The sequence below is a fragment of the Vulpes vulpes genome, chromosome 4 (assembly GCF_048418805.1).
Source record: "Vulpes vulpes isolate BD-2025 chromosome 4, VulVul3, whole genome shotgun sequence".
In the NCBI taxonomy this organism is placed as follows: Eukaryota; Metazoa; Chordata; class Mammalia; order Carnivora; family Canidae; genus Vulpes; species Vulpes vulpes.
The window spans coordinates 69,937,860-69,949,700 of NC_132783.1; the positions used below are offsets into that span (position 1 = coordinate 69,937,860).

The 11,841-nt window shown below is 76.1% G+C and overlaps 6 non-coding genes across 6 annotated transcripts; all 6 read left to right on the forward strand.

The window, feature by feature from the left end:
- Nucleotides 1–1,472: 1,472 nt before the first annotated feature.
- On the forward strand, nt 1,473–1,591 carry LOC140598778 (5S ribosomal RNA). Its single transcript, XR_012001338.1, has one exon. It is a non-coding gene; the product is annotated as a 5S ribosomal RNA (ribosomal RNA).
- A 1,663-nt stretch (nt 1,592–3,254) lies between these two features.
- Nucleotides 3,255–3,373, forward strand: LOC140598779 (5S ribosomal RNA). The gene has a single exon (XR_012001339.1). It is a non-coding gene; the product is annotated as a 5S ribosomal RNA (ribosomal RNA).
- A 1,657-nt stretch (nt 3,374–5,030) lies between these two features.
- Nucleotides 5,031–5,149, forward strand: LOC140598780 (5S ribosomal RNA). The gene has a single exon (XR_012001340.1). It is a non-coding gene; the product is annotated as a 5S ribosomal RNA (ribosomal RNA).
- A 1,667-nt stretch (nt 5,150–6,816) lies between these two features.
- LOC140598781 (5S ribosomal RNA) lies at nt 6,817–6,935 on the forward strand. Its single transcript, XR_012001341.1, has one exon. It is a non-coding gene; the product is annotated as a 5S ribosomal RNA (ribosomal RNA).
- A 1,699-nt stretch (nt 6,936–8,634) lies between these two features.
- Nucleotides 8,635–8,753, forward strand: LOC140598783 (5S ribosomal RNA). Its single transcript, XR_012001343.1, has one exon. It is a non-coding gene; the product is annotated as a 5S ribosomal RNA (ribosomal RNA).
- A 1,676-nt stretch (nt 8,754–10,429) lies between these two features.
- LOC140598784 (5S ribosomal RNA) lies at nt 10,430–10,548 on the forward strand. Its single transcript, XR_012001344.1, has one exon. It is a non-coding gene; the product is annotated as a 5S ribosomal RNA (ribosomal RNA).
- Nucleotides 10,549–11,841: the final 1,293 nt, after the last annotated feature.

Consider the following 11,841-nt stretch of genomic DNA (forward strand, 5'->3'; position numbering starts at 1 on the left):
GGCTGCACGGGCAGGAGGCCACACACATGCACCACCTCCTCTTCCTCTCAAGCCCTTCACCCTCGCAGCCCGCCCTTCAAGCACACCCACCCACGTCCTAGCCGGCCGCGCGTCCCAGGGCGCCGCGGGGGCCCGAAGGCGGCCGACGGAGGGGACGGGGCGACAGCAGGAACCTCGGGGCCGGGGCGGGGAGGGGGCGGTCGCTGGGGGGAGCCGGGCGGGGGCTGGATCCCGTCTCCGCAGGCCTGCGAGCCCCTCCGGGGGGCCGGGGCGGGGCTTTGGGGGCCGGGGCCGGGGCGGGGCTTTGGGGGCCGGGGCCGGGGCCGGGGCCCTCCTCGCCCCGCCCCAATCTCCGCCCCCAGGCCCGCCCCCAGCCCCTAGCAATTCCCTGGCACCGCCCCCAGCCTCCAAGCCACCCAGCCACCCGCAACCCCCCCCACCTTCGGCCCGGGCCCGCCTGCACCTTCTCTCCGAAGGACATGCCCTGCCTCCCCCGCGGACCACCGTCCCTTCGGCCCTCAGCCACGACGTCCACGCTCCGCGGGCCCGGGACACCAGATGGCCCGACCGCCCGGGGCCTCAGGCCCCGTTGGCACCGGGCTGCGCGCTCCGCGGCCCCGCAACAGCCAAGGCCACAGCGACGCGGGGGCGGCCGGCACCCATGCCGAAAAGGGCCGCGCGCAACACAGCAAGAGACACAAGAGAGACTCGCTCCGCGCCTGGGCGTGGGCGCCGCGCACGCAACACAGGCACACGGTCCCGCGGCGGTTCGGCTGATGGGCAGGAATGGGGGCAGAACGGCATCCCTGACACCGTGGCTGCAGGGCCCGCGGCTGCCAGGGCTCCTAAGGCAGCTCCAGGGCCTGCGCCCCTCCGGCGGGGTGGCTGCCTCGCCCCCACAGGCCTTGTGGCCCAGCTCCGAGTGCCCGTGTCCCTCCGTCTGTGTGTGTGTGTGTGTGTGTCTGTCTGTCTGTCGTGGGCACCTGTGTCTGTGTCCCTGCCTGTCCGAGGATGGGGTCCGGCGGCGCGGGCGGCCCCGGCTTGGCTTTGAGCCAGGCCGGCTGAAGAACAGGAGAGGCCAGGGGTCGTCCGGAGCCGGCCGGCGCCGGCCCGCGGCACCCCCCCAGCCAGTGAGCGGTCCGAGGTGGGGCGGCGTGCCATCCGGGGAGCCGAGCGGCGGCGACGCGCCCGCCAGGCCGGGGACGGGAGCGCGCCCGGGCTCCGGCGACAGCCTCCGCTCCGGGGTGCGGGAGGCGTCTTGGCCCCCACCCCCCCCGCCCGGCCCGGGGCAGGCGCCCTCCGCCACCCCGGGCGCGGCGCGGGAGGCGGTCAGTTAATCAATCAGTCGGGCCGGCAGGCGAGCATGCAGGCGGGCTGGCGCGATCGGGCGGGCGGAGGGCTGAGGAGCGGCGGGCGCCTGGCCCGGAGAGGCGCAGAGCAGGCTCTTGGGGCGCCCAGCGGCAGCCGCGGACGTCTACGGCCATACCACCCTGAACGCGCCCGATCTCGTCTGATCTCGGAAGCTAAGCAGGGTCGGGCCTGGTTAGTACTTGGATGGGAGACCGCCTGGGAATACCGGGTGCTGTAGGCTTTTTTTCCTCGGCCTTTTGCCTGCCTTCCTGTCTGTCCCTTGGCCGCCAACGCCCCCTCGACCAACGCGGCGGCGGCGGCGGCGGCGGCGGCGGCGGCGGCGGCGGCGGCGCCCCCCTCCGGGCGACCCGTGGCATGGCCCCCGCCCCGCCGGAAGCACCGCAGGGCGCCGCGGAGCACCGAGGGCGCCGGCTGCACGGGCAGGAGGCCACACACATGCACCACCTCCTCTTCCTCTCAAGCCCTTCACCCTCGCAGCCCGCCCTTCAAGCACACCCACCCACGTCCTAGCCGGCCGCGCGTCCCAGGGCGCCGCGGGGGCCCGAAGGCGGCCGACGGAGGGGACGGGGCGACAGCAGGAACCTCGGGGCCGGGGCGGGGAGGGGGCGGTCGCTGGGGGGAGCCGGGCGGGGGCTGGATCCCGTCTCCGCAGGCCTGCGAGCCCCTCCGGGGGGCCGGGGCGGGGCTTTGGGGGCCGGGGCCGGGGCGGGGCTTTGGGGGCCGGGGCCGGGGCCGGGGCCCTCCTCGCCCCGCCCCAATCTCCGCCCCCAGGCCCGCCCCCAGCCCCTAGCAATTCCCTGGCACCGCCCCCAGCCTCCAAGCCACCCAGCCACCCGCAACCCCCCCCACCTTCGGCCCGGGCCCGCCTGCACCTTCTCTCCGAAGGACATGCCCTGCCTCCCCCGCGGACCACCGTCCCTTCGGCCCTCAGCCACGACGTCCACGCTCCGCGGGCCCGGGACACCAGATGGCCCGACCGCCCGGGGCCTCAGGCCCCGTTGGCACCGGGCTGCGCGCTCCGCGGCCCCGCAACAGCCAAGGCCACAGCGACGCGGGGGCGGCCGGCACCCATGCCGAAAAGGGCCGCGCGCAACACAGCAAGAGACACAAGAGAGACTCGCTCCGCGCCTGGGCGTGGGCGCCGCGCACGCAACACAGGCACACGGTCCCGCGGCGGTTCGGCTGATGGGCAGGAATGGGGGCAGAACGGCATCCCTGACACCGTGGCTGCAGGGCCCGCGGCTGCCAGGGCTCCTAAGGCAGCTCCAGGGCCTGCGCCCCTCCGGCGGGGTGGCTGCCTCGCCCCCACAGGCCTTGTGGCCCAGCTCCGAGTGCCCGTGTCCCTCCGTCTGTGTGTGTGTGTGTGTGTGTGTCTGTCTGTCTGTCGTGGGCACCTGTGTCTGTGTCCCTGCCTGTCCGAGGATGGGGTCCGGCGGCGCGGGCGGCCCCGGCTTGGCTTTGAGCCAGGCCGGCTGAAGAACAGGAGAGGCCAGGGGTCGTCCGGAGCCGGCCGGCGCCGGCCCGCGGCACCCCCCCAGCCAGTGAGCGGTCCGAGGTGGGGCGGCGTGCCATCCGGGGAGCCGAGCGGCGGCGACGCGCCCGCCAGGCCGGGGACGGGAGCGCGCCCGGGCTCCGGCGACAGCCTCCGCTCCGGGGTGCGGGAGGCGTCTTGGCCCCCACCCCCCCCGCCCGGCCCGGGGCAGGCGCCCTCCGCCACCCCGGGCGCGGCGCGGGAGGCGGTCAGTCAATCAATCAGTCGGGCCGGCAGGCGAGCATGCAGGCGGGCTGGCGCGATCGGGCGGGCGGAGGGCTGAGGAGCGGCGGGCGCCTGGCCCGGAGAGGCGCAGAGCAGGCTCTTGGGGCGCCCAGCGGCAGCCGCGGACGTCTACGGCCATACCACCCTGAACGCGCCCGATCTCGTCTGATCTCGGAAGCTAAGCAGGGTCGGGCCTGGTTAGTACTTGGATGGGAGACCGCCTGGGAATACCGGGTGCTGTAGGCTTTTTTTCCTCGGCCTTTTGCCTGCCTTCCTGTCTGTCCCTTGGCCGCCAACGCCCCCTCGACCAACGCGGCGGCGGCGGCGGCGGCGGCGGCGGCGGCGGCGGCGGCGGCGCCCCCCTCCGGGCGACCCGTGGCATGGCCCCCGCCCCGCCGGAAGCACCGCAGGGCGCCGCGGAGCACCGAGGGCGCCGGCTGCACGGGCAGGAGGCCACACACATGCACCACCTCCTCTTCCTCTCAAGCCCTTCACCCTCGCAGCCCGCCCTTCAAGCACACCCACCCACGTCCTAGCCGGCCGCGCGTCCCAGGGCGCCGCGGGGGCCCGAAGGCGGCCGACGGAGGGGACGGGGCGACAGCAGGAACCTCGGGGCCGGGGCGGGGAGGGGGCGGTCGCTGGGGGGAGCCGGGCGGGGGCTGGATCCCGTCTCCGCAGGCCTGCGAGCCCCTCCGGGGGGCCGGGGCGGGGCTTTGGGGGCCGGGGCCGGGGCGGGGCTTTGGGGGCCGGGGCCGGGGCCCTCCTCGCCCCGCCCCAATCTCCGCCCCCAGGCCCGCCCCCAGCCCCTAGCAATTCCCTGGCACCGCCCCCAGCCTCCAAGCCACCCAGCCACCCGCAACCCCCCCCACCTTCGGCCCGGGCCCGCCTGCACCTTCTCTCCGAAGGACATGCCCTGCCTCCCCCGCGGACCACCGTCCCTTCGGCCCTCAGCCACGACGTCCACGCTCCGCGGGCCCGGGACACCAGATGGCCCGACCGCCCGGGGCCTCAGGCCCCGTTGGCACCGGGCTGCGCGCTCCGCGGCCCCGCAACAGCCAAGGCCACAGCGACGCGGGGGCGGCCGGCACCCATGCCGAAAAGGGCCGCGCGCAACACAGCAAGAGACACAAGAGAGACTCGCTCCGCGCCTGGGCGTGGGCGCCGCGCACGCAACACAGGCACACGGTCCCGCGGCGGTTCGGCTGATGGGCAGGAATGGGGGCAGAACGGCATCCCTGACACCGTGGCTGCAGGGCCCGCGGCTGCCAGGGCTCCTAAGGCAGCTCCAGGGCCTGCGCCCCTCCGGCGGGGTGGCTGCCTCGCCCCCACAGGCCTTGTGGCCCAGCTCCGAGTGCCCGTGTCCCTCCGTCTGTGTGTGTGTGTGTGTGTGTGTCTGTCTGTCTGTCGTGGGCACCTGTGTCTGTGTCCCTGCCTGTCCGAGGATGGGGTCCGGCGGCGCGGGCGGCCCCGGCTTGGCTTTGAGCCAGGCCGGCTGAAGAACAGGAGAGGCCAGGGGTCGTCCGGAGCCGGCCGGCGCCGGCCCGCGGCACCCCCCCAGCCAGTGAGCGGTCCGAGGTGGGGCGGCGTGCCATCCGGGGAGCCGAGCGGCGGCGACGCGCCCGCCAGGCCGGGGACGGGAGCGCGCCCGGGCTCCGGCGACAGCCTCCGCTCCGGGGTGCGGGAGGCGTCTTGGCCCCCACCCCCCCCGCCCGGCCCGGGGCAGGCGCCCTCCGCCACCCCGGGCGCGGCGCGGGAGGCGGTCAGTCAATCAATCAGTCGGGCCGGCAGGCGAGCATGCAGGCGGGCTGGCGCGATCGGGCGGGCGGAGGGCTGAGGAGCGGCGGGCGCCTGGCCCGGAGAGGCGCAGAGCAGGCTCTTGGGGCGCCCAGCGGCAGCCGCGGACGTCTACGGCCATACCACCCTGAACGCGCCCGATCTCGTCTGATCTCGGAAGCTAAGCAGGGTCGGGCCTGGTTAGTACTTGGATGGGAGACCGCCTGGGAATACCGGGTGCTGTAGGCTTTTTTTCCTCGGCCTTTTGCCTGCCTTCCTGTCTGTCCCTTGGCCGCCAACGCCCCCTCGACCAACGCGGCGGCGGCGGCGGCGGCGGCGGCGGCGGCGGCGGCGGCGGCGGCGGCGCCCCCCTCCGGGCGACCCGTGGCATGGCCCCCGCCCCGCCGGAAGCACCGCAGGGCGCCGCGGAGCACCGAGGGCGCCGGCTGCACGGGCAGGAGGCCACACACATGCACCACCTCCTCTTCCTCTCAAGCCCTTCACCCTCGCAGCCCGCCCTTCAAGCACACCCACCCACGTCCTAGCCGGCCGCGCGTCCCAGGGCGCCGCGGGGGCCCGAAGGCGGCCGACGGAGGGGACGGGGCGACAGCAGGAACCTCGGGGCCGGGGCGGGGAGGGGGCGGTCGCTGGGGGGAGCCGGGCGGGGGCTGGATCCCGTCTCCGCAGGCCTGCGAGCCCCTCCGGGGGGCCGGGGCGGGGCTTTGGGGGCCGGGGCCGGGGCGGGGCTTTGGGGGCCGGGGCCGGGGCCGGGGCCCTCCTCGCCCCGCCCCAATCTCCGCCCCCAGGCCCGCCCCCAGCCCCTAGCAATTCCCTGGCACCGCCCCCAGCCTCCAAGCCACCCAGCCACCCGCAACCCCCCCCACCTTCGGCCCGGGCCCGCCTGCACCTTCTCTCCGAAGGACATGCCCTGCCTCCCCCGCGGACCACCGTCCCTTCGGCCCTCAGCCACGACGTCCACGCTCCGCGGGCCCGGGACACCAGATGGCCCGACCGCCCGGGGCCTCAGGCCCCGTTGGCACCGGGCTGCGCGCTCCGCGGCCCCGCAACAGCCAAGGCCACAGCGACGCGGGGGCGGCCGGCACCCATGCCGAAAAGGGCCGCGCGCAACACAGCAAGAGACACAAGAGAGACTCGCTCCGCGCCTGGGCGTGGGCGCCGCGCACGCAACACAGGCACACGGTCCCGCGGCGGTTCGGCTGATGGGCAGGAATGGGGGCAGAACGGCATCCCTGACACCGTGGCTGCAGGGCCCGCGGCTGCCAGGGCTCCTAAGGCAGCTCCAGGGCCTGCGCCCCTCCGGCGGGGTGGCTGCCTCGCCCCCACAGGCCTTGTGGCCCAGCTCCGAGTGCCCGTGTCCCTCCGTCTGTGTGTGTGTGTGTGTGTGTCTGTCTGTCTGTCGTGGGCACCTGTGTCTGTGTCCCTGCCTGTCCGAGGATGGGGTCCGGCGGCGCGGGCGGCCCCGGCTTGGCTTTGAGCCAGGCCGGCTGAAGAACAGGAGAGGCCAGGGGTCGTCCGGAGCCGGCCGGCGCCGGCCCGCGGCACCCCCCCAGCCAGTGAGCGGTCCGAGGTGGGGCGGCGTGCCATCCGGGGAGCCGAGCGGCGGCGACGCGCCCGCCAGGCCGGGGACGGGAGCGCGCCCGGGCTCCGGCGACAGCCTCCGCTCCGGGGTGCGGGAGGCGTCTTGGCCCCCACCCCCCCCGCCCGGCCCGGGGCAGGCGCCCTCCGCCACCCCGGGCGTGGCGCGGGAGGCGGTCAGTCAATCAATCAGTCGGGCCGGCAGGCGAGCATGCAGGCGGGCTGGCGCGATCGGGCGGGCGGAGGGCTGAGGAGCGGCGGGCGCCTGGCCCGGAGAGGCGCAGAGCAGGCTCTTGGGGCGCCCAGCGGCAGCCGCGGACGTCTACGGCCATACCACCCTGAACGCGCCCGATCTCGTCTGATCTCGGAAGCTAAGCAGGGTCGGGCCTGGTTAGTACTTGGATGGGAGACCGCCTGGGAATACCGGGTGCTGTAGGCTTTTTTTCCTCGGCCTTTTGCCTGCCTTCCTGTCTGTCCCTTGGCCGCCAACGCCCCCTCGACCAACGCGGCGGCGGCGGCGGCGGCGGCGGCGGCGGCGGCGGCGGCGGCGGCGCCCCCCTCCGGGCGACCCGTGGCATGGCCCCCGCCCCGCCGGAAGCACCGCAGGGCGCCGCGGAGCACCGAGGGCGCCGGCTGCACGGGCAGGAGGCCACACACATGCACCACCTCCTCTTCCTCTCAAGCCCTTCACCCTCGCAGCCCGCCCTTCAAGCACACCCACCCACGTCCTAGCCGGCCGCGTGTCCCAGGGCGCCGCGGGGGCCCGAAGGCGGCCGACGGAGGGGACGGGGCGACAGCAGGAACCTCGGGGCCGGGGCGGGGAGGGGGCGGTCGCTGGGGGGAGCCGGGCGGGGGCTGGATCCCGTCTCCGCAGGCCTGCGAGCCCCTCCGGGGGGCCGGGGCGGGGCTTTGGGGGCCGGGGCCGGGGCGGGGCTTTGGGGGCCGGGGCCGGGGCCGGGGCCCTCCTCGCCCCGCCCCAATCTCCGCCCCCAGGCCCGCCCCCAGCCCCTAGCAATTCCCTGGCACCGCCCCCAGCCTCCAAGCCACCCAGCCACCCGCAACCCCCCCCACCTTCGGCCCGGGCCCGCCTGCACCTTCTCTCCGAAGGACATGCCCTGCCTCCCCCGCGGACCACCGTCCCTTCGGCCCTCAGCCACGACGTCCACGCTCCGCGGGCCCGGGACACCAGATGGCCCGACCGCCCGGGGCCTCAGGCCCCGTTGGCACCGGGCTGCGCGCTCCGCGGCCCCGCAACAGCCAAGGCCACAGCGACGCGGGGGCGGCCGGCACCCATGCCGAAAAGGGCCGCGCGCAACACAGCAAGAGACACAAGAGAGACTCGCTCCGCGCCTGGGCGTGGGCGCCGCGCACGCAACACAGGCACACGGTCCCGCGGCGGTTCGGCTGATGGGCAGGAATGGGGGCAGAACGGCATCCCTGACACCGTGGCTGCAGGGCCCGCGGCTGCCAGGGCTCCTAAGGCAGCTCCAGGGCCTGCGCCCCTCCGGCGGGGTGGCTGCCTCGCCCCCACAGGCCTTGTGGCCCAGCTCCGAGTGGCCCCCACAGGCCTTGTGGCCCAGCTCCGAGTGCCCGTGTCCCTCCGTCTGTGTGTGTGTGTGTGTGTGTGTCTGTCTGTCTGTCGTGGGCACCTGTGTCTGTGTCCCTGCCTGTCCGAGGATGGGGTCCGGCGGCGCGGGCGGCCCCGGCTTGGCTTTGAGCCAGGCCGGCTGAAGAACAGGAGAGGCCAGGGGTCGTCCGGAGCCGGCCGGCGCCGGCCCGCGGCACCCCCCCAGCCAGTGAGCGGTCCGAGGTGGGGCGGCGTGCCATCCGGGGAGCCGAGCGGCGGCGACGCGCCCGCCAGGCCGGGGACGGGAGCGCGCCCGGGCTCCGGCGACAGCCTCCGCTCCGGGGTGCGGGAGGCGTCTTGGCCCCCACCCCCCCCGCCCGGCCCGGGGCAGGCGCCCTCCGCCACCCCGGGCGCGGCGCGGGAGGCGGTCAGTCAATCAATCAGTCGGGCCGGCAGGCGAGCATGCAGGCGGGCTGGCGCGATCGGGCGGGCGGAGGGCTGAGGAGCGGCGGGCGCCTGGCCCGGAGAGGCGCAGAGCAGGCTCTTGGGGCGCCCAGCGGCAGCCGCGGACGTCTACGGCCATACCACCCTGAACGCGCCCGATCTCGTCTGATCTCGGAAGCTAAGCAGGGTCGGGCCTGGTTAGTACTTGGATGGGAGACCGCCTGGGAATACCGGGTGCTGTAGGCTTTTTTTCCTCGGCCTTTTGCCTGCCTTCCTGTCTGTCCCTTGGCCGCCAACGCCCCCTCGACCAACGCGGCGGCGGCGGCGGCGGCGGCGGCGGCGGCGGCGGCGGCGGCGCCCCCCTCCGGGCGACCCGTGGCATGGCCCCCGCCCCGCCGGAAGCACCGCAGGGCGCCGCGGAGCACCGAGGGCGCCGGCTGCACGGGCAGGAGGCCACACACATGCACCACCTCCTCTTCCTCTCAAGCCCTTCACCCTCGCAGCCCGCCCTTCAAGCACACCCACCCACGTCCTAGCCGGCCGCGCGTCCCAGGGCGCCGCGGGGGCCCGAAGGCGGCCGACGGAGGGGACGGGGCGACAGCAGGAACCTCGGGGCCGGGGCGGGGAGGGGGCGGTCGCTGGGGGGAGCCGGGCGGGGGCTGGATCCCGTCTCCGCAGGCCTGCGAGCCCCTCCGGGGGGCCGGGGCGGGGCTTTGGGGGCCGGGGCCGGGGCGGGGCTTTGGGCCGGGGCCGGGGCCGGGGCCGGGCGCCTGCGGGCCCTCCTCGCCCCGCCCCAATCTCCGCCCCCAGGCCCGCCCCCAGCCCCTAGCAATTCCCTGGCACCGCCCCCAGCCTCCAAGCCACCCAGCCACCCGCAACCCCCCCCACCTTCGGCCCGGGCCCGCCTGCACCTTCTCTCCGAAGGACATGCCCTGCCTCCCCCGCGGACCACCGTCCCTTCGGCCCTCAGCCACGACGTCCACGCTCCGCGGGCCCGGGACACCAGATGGCCCGACCGCCCGGGGCCTCAGGCCCCGTTGGCACCGGGCTGCGCGCTCCGCGGCCCCGCAACAGCCAAGGCCACAGCGACGCGGGGGCGGCCGGCACCCATGCCGAAAAGGGCCGCGCGCAACACAGCAAGAGACACAAGAGAGACTCGCTCCGCGCCTGGGCGTGGGCGCCGCGCACGCAACACAGGCACACGGTCCCGCGGCGGTTCGGCTGATGGGCAGGAATGGGGGCAGAACGGCATCCCTGACACCGTGGCTGCAGGGCCCGCGGCTGCCAGGGCTCCTAAGGCAGCTCCAGGGCCTGCGCCCCTCCGGCGGGGTGGCTGCCTCGCCCCCACAGGCCTTGTGGCCCAGCTCCGAGTGCCCGTGTCCCTCCGTCTGTGTGTGTGTGTGTGTGTGTGTCTGTCTGTCTGTCGTGGGCACCTGTGTCTGTGTCCCTGCCTGTCCGAGGATGGGGTCCGGCGGCGCGGGCGGCCCCGGCTTGGCTTTGAGCCAGGCCGGCTGAAGAACAGGAGAGGCCAGGGGTCGTCCGGAGCCGGCCGGCGCCGGCCCGCGGCACCCCCCCAGCCAGTGAGCGGTCCGAGGTGGGGCGGCGTGCCATCCGGGGAGCCGAGCGGCGGCGACGCGCCCGCCAGGCCGGGGACGGGAGCGCGCCCGGGCTCCGGCGACAGCCTCCGCTCCGGGGTGCGGGAGGCGTCTTGGCCCCCACCCCCCCCGCCCGGCCCGGGGCAGGCGCCCTCCGCCACCCCGGGCGCGGCGCGGGAGGCGGTCAGTCAATCAATCAGTCGGGCCGGCAGGCGAGCATGCAGGCGGGCTGGCGCGATCGGGCGGGCGGAGGGCTGAGGAGCGGCGGGCGCCTGGCCCGGAGAGGCGCAGAGCAGGCTCTTGGGGCGCCCAGCGGCAGCCGCGGACGTCTACGGCCATACCACCCTGAACGCGCCCGATCTCGTCTGATCTCGGAAGCTAAGCAGGGTCGGGCCTGGTTAGTACTTGGATGGGAGACCGCCTGGGAATACCGGGTGCTGTAGGCTTTTTTTCCTCGGCCTTTTGCCTGCCTTCCTGTCTGTCCCTTGGCCGCCAACGCCCCCTCGACCAAGCGGCGGCGGCGGCGGCGGCGGCGGCGGCGGCGGCGGCGGCGCCCCCTCCGGGCGACCCGTGGCATGGCCCCCGCCCCGCCGGAAGCACCGCAGGGCGCCGCGGAGCACCGAGGGCGCCGGCTGCACGGGCAGGAGGCCACACACATGCACCACCTCCTCTTCCTCTCAAGCCCTTCACCCTCGCAGCCCGCCCTTCAAGCACACCCACCCACGTCCTAGCCGGCCGCGCGTCCCAGGGCGCCGCGGGGGCCCGAAGGCGGCCGACGGAGGGGACGGGGCGACAGCAGGAACCTCGGGGCCGGGGCGGGGAGGGGGCGGTCGCTGGGGGGAGCCGGGCGGGGGCTGGATCCCGTCTCCGCAGGCCTGCGAGCCCCTCCGGGGGGCCGGGGCGGGGCTTTGGGGGCCGGGGCCGGGGCGGGGCTTTGGGGGCCGGGGCCGGGGCCGGGGCCGGGCCCGCCTGCGGGCCCTCCTCGCCCCGCCCCAATCTCCGCCCCCAGGCCCGCCCCCAGCCCCTAGCAATTCCCTGGCACCGCCCCCAGCCTCCAAGCCACCCAGCCACCCGCAACCCCCCCCACCTTCGGCCCGGGCCCGCCTGCACCTTCTCTCCGAAGGACATGCCCTGCCTCCCCCGCGGACCACCGTCCCTTCGGCCCTCAGCCACGACGTCCACGCTCCGCGGGCCCGGGACACCAGATGGCCCGACCGCCCGGGGCCTCAGGCCCCGTTGGCACCGGGCTGCGCGCTCCGCGGCCCCGCAACAGCCAAGGCCACAGCGACGCGGGGGCGGCCGGCACCCATGCCGAAAAGGGCCGCGCGCAACACAGCAAGAGACACAAGAGAGACTCGCTCCGCGCCTGGGCGTGGGCGCCGCGCACGCAACACAGGCACACGGTCCCGCGGCGGTTCGGCTGATGGGCAGGAATGGGGGCAGAACGGCATCCCTGACACCGTGGCTGCAGGGCCCGCGGCTGCCAGGGCTCCTAAGGCAGCTCCAGGGCCTGCGCCCCTCCGGCGGGGTGGCTGCCTCGCCCCCACAGGCCTTGTGGCCCAGCTCCGAGTGCCCGTGTCCCTCCGTCTGTGTGTGTGTGTGTGTGTGTCTGTCTGTCTGTCGTGGGCACCTGTGTCTGTGTCCCTGCCTGTCCGAGGATGGGGTCCGGCGGCGCGGGCGGCCCCGGCTTGGCTTTGAGCCAGGCCGGCTGAAGAACAGGAGAGGCCAGGGGTCGTCCG